General features: G+C 53.8%; 1 pseudogene; it reads right to left on the bottom strand.

Annotated features, from left to right (window-relative positions):
- Positions 1-234: 234 nt before the first annotated feature.
- LOC133051586 (EOLA-like protein) lies at positions 235-1582 on the bottom strand (annotated as a pseudogene).
- Positions 1583-4046: the final 2464 nt, after the last annotated feature.

Genomic DNA, 4046 nt, shown 5'->3' with positions numbered 1-4046 from the left:
AGGTCAAAGGCCCAGAAACTCTCACTGAGTCCAGAGCAGCACCACATGAAGGGAGTCCCTGCCCCGGGCCCCACACCAAGTGGGCACCACAGGGCATGACTGATTCAAACACAACCAGATGCGCATGTCCAGGGTGGGGTGGGAACTCAGGGTGTCACCATGTGCTGATCTCTCAGTCACCTCCCTTTTGAGAGCCCAGTCTGGACAGGACTCCTGCCCAAAGGGGTTCCGGTGCTAGGGGATGTCCACCTGGAAGATGTCCCTCCCACCCCTCCCTGGCAAGGCCTGCAACAGCCAGCGGGATTTGGCGAGCACAGTCATTTACTTCTGTCGCAGGTCGGGTAGCAGGGCTTGAATCTCCAGCTCTTCCACCTCGTCGGGACCTAGGTTTTCTGGGCATAGAAAAGTGTCCCCAGTGTCCACAAGACCTGTGTGCAAAGACAGGAGACAGAAAGAGAACAGGGTCATTCAAAGCCGTGCCTCCTAGAGACGAAGACCGTATCATGGAGGGGACACGAGGTGAATTGGGTCCTCTGGCTGAGCAATTCAGACTGGCTCACCTTGGCAAAGGGAATTCAGGGCAAGACCAAGCGAGGGAGGGAGCAAAATGAAACGGAGAGGCCTGGTGCTCCAGGAACCCACCAGGCCACGGGGAGCTCTCAGTCTGCCCACTGAAGGCCGCAGGGACAGAGCAGGAGGGCCCCGGTGGGGAGCCTGTGAACATCAGGTCCCCAAACGTTTTGCCAGCAGACAGGTGTTGCTGTGGGGCCTCACCGCTGGGGAGTCAGGGGACTTGCTCAGGCCCGGCCGCAGGCAGTGGGGGTGTAACTGCCTGGGTTCCCAGGCTGGGTGCTGTGCTGCCTCTCATGGTCTCTGCTGGGCACACACACGTGGGGACACACATACACACACACGTGGGGACACACACACACGTGGGGACACACACACACACACGTGGGGACACACACACATGTGGGGACACACACACACACGTGGGGACACACACACACGTGGGGACACACACACGCACATGGGGACACACACACATGTGGGGACACGCACACACACACACACACACACAGAGGCAAGTGCCACATACAGACCTGGATGTGCCTCTGCCTCAGAGCACAAATGAGGACTGAGGCCCAGAGTGGTGGTCAGGGAACCCAGCCACCATCTCCCAGCCCAGGCACCCTCTCTGTCCCTCTGAAGAACTCTCAGTCCCCTCTACACCCCACCAACTGGTTCAACAGAAAACAAATGATCACAACCTGGCTGAGATCCAGGGCAGCACCGCAGCCAGGCAGTGCAGGGCAGGGCATCACTTGCCCACAATCACTGTGCAGCCAAACTTGTCCCCATCCCACAGCAAGGCCTGGATCTGGGCGGGGCTCACCCCCAACCTCTTCTTCAGCAGCTCCCACCAGGCCACATACTCCCAGTCCCCGGTGCACCATGTGGACAGCCAGGGTACAGTGCTGGGTCTACATAGCATGGGCCACCATTGTATCTCCAGGGTCTTGACACTCTTTAAGACGAAACCTGCAAAATGCTGTCAGAAGGACAGACAGCTAAACTTCATCTCCCAGGGCTCCCAGGGCTCCCAGGGCTCCCAGGGCCTCTTGTTGCTGCAGATATACAGAACCACAAAGGTCTGGAGCTTGATACAGCAGTTTCCAAGCTTACAGCCCTGGGCTGGACCTCAGCCCTATGAACCTCAGCTTCCTCCAAGCCTGCTGACACAAAATGGGGGATGGTGGTCAGAGAGGGCTGACTCCTTCCATCTGTCTCCACATGGTCTGCTGACAGGTGGATGGTGACCCAGAGGACACATCCATCACATGGAGATGGTGGGGAGGTCAGGAAGGAGGACAAGATAGCAGGAGAGAGGCACGTGGTGAGTTCCAAGACAGAGGGCCCCAAAACACTGGGAGCATTGAGGAGGGAGGGCAAGCCCCTGGCTTCACAGCCCAGAGGCTGGGCTCTGGTCCTCTCCCAGCACAGACAGGCACTGTCCTGGGCTTGACTTCCCCCACCCAGGCCACCACCCCACCCCTCGGCTCCCGGCCCCATCCCTGCCCATGCTCTGCAGATCCCCCATCTCAGCCCAGGGCTACTGAGGGCAGTTCCATGCTAACCAATCTGGCCTTGGCCCTGGGGCTGCCCTGGACCTCAGACGGCCCTGCCAGGTGTCTTCCCCATGCCTTTGGGAGCCACCTTCCTCCAAACCCTTCACACACCCTGGCCTCCACTGCCAGCTGATGCCACAGTTCTCACCCAGAAACTCGAGAAAGAACAAAGGAGTTCAGGGACTACTGGGACGGGCACACTCTGTGTCATCACCAGGGCCTGGGACAGCACCACACAGGGGTCACAGAATTCAAACCTCAAATAATCTGCTGGGTTACTATCACCTCATTCCATGGCTGGGGAGATGCTGAGAGATAGAAAGATAGCCCATGACTGCAGGGGGCCTGACCACACCTCCAATCTCCCTTCTTTTCTTTTACCTGGAGAGGAGTCCCTGTTTACTGGAGGGGGTTGGAGTCAGAGAAGCAGAGCCACAGGCCTGAACCTCAGCATGGTCTCAGCACCTCCGAGGGAGCCTCTGTTTCCACATGGCTGTGAGGACGAGGACAAGGTCCCAGAGGAACCCAGCCCAGGGCCTCCCAGGCCTTTCCTTCACTGAACACAGCAGAGCCACAGTTATCATAGGTCCATGAGGTCCCATGAGTTCTGGTTCTTACCCTGGTGGCCTGCTCTCCTCACCTCTGGATTCACCACCAGTAGCCATGAAGGTCATCCTTCCATACTTGTAACATTCCAGTGTCTTCCTCCCTCAAAGCCTTTGTAGGGTATGAGGAGACACATCATGCCCCTCAGAGTCAGGTGCTAGAATCTCAATTGCAAGTACCTCAGTGTGACACTACAGACAAAGGAAAGGTCTTCACAGAGCTGATGGAGGTCACCTGAGCCCATTATGATGGACCCTCTTCTTACAGGATGCCTGGCCCCATATGAAGGACACATTTACAGAGAGACAGGCAGGCACACAGGAGAACTCTGGGTGAAGAGGAAGGCAGAGCTCTCCAAGCCCAGACGCACCCACCATGGCCAGCAATGACCTGGAAGTGAGGTGGTAGAGATGGGACAGACTCTCCCCACAGCCCTCATGAGAGCCAAAGTCAGCTGACACCTCAACATTGGCTCCTAGCCTCCTGAACCAACACAGTTCACAGGTTGAGCCACCCACCCAGCCTGTGTGACCCTGTCACAAAAGCCGTTCTCCAAAGAAGACCCTTTATCCAAAGAGGACACAGATGGCCAAGAGGCACTTGAAAAGATGCTCAACATTCTTAATTATTAGACAAATTCAAATCAAAACTCCAATGAAGTATCACCTTATACTGGTCAGAAAGGCCATCATCAATAAAACCTATGAAGAATAAATGCTGGAGAGTGTGCAGAGAAAAGGGAACACTTGTACACTGTTGGTGGAAACATAAATCGGAACAGTCAATATGAAGAACAGTATGGAGGATCATTAAGCAACAACAAACAGAACTACCATATGATCTAGCAATCCCACTCCTGACTATATACCTGGAAAAGGCAAAACTCTAATATGAAAAGGTACATGCACCCCAATATTCATTGCAACACTATCTACAACAGGCAAGATATGGAAACATCCTAAATGTCCATCAACAGATGACTGGATAAAGAAGATGTGGTACACACACACACACACACACACACATACACACACACACAGAGGAATACTTCTCAGACATGAAAAATAACGAAGTAATACCATCTGTGGCAACATGGATGGACCTTAAGATTATCGTATTAAGTGAAGTAAGTCAGAAAGAGAAAGACAAATAATCTGTGATATCACTTTTATGTGGAAAAAAGGATGATACAAATGAAATTATTTACAAAGCAGAAACAGACTCAGAGAACAGCTTATGGTTACCAAAGGGGAAAAGCAGGGGAAGGGATAAATTAGGAGTTTGGGATTAACAGATACACACTACTGTGTA

The sequence above is a fragment of the Dama dama genome, chromosome X (assembly GCF_033118175.1).
Source record: "Dama dama isolate Ldn47 chromosome X, ASM3311817v1, whole genome shotgun sequence".
Lineage (NCBI taxonomy): Eukaryota > Metazoa > Chordata > Mammalia > Artiodactyla > Cervidae > Dama > Dama dama.
The sequence above is the reverse complement of the archived record's forward strand: the minus strand, read 5'-3'. Positions and strand labels throughout refer to the sequence as shown.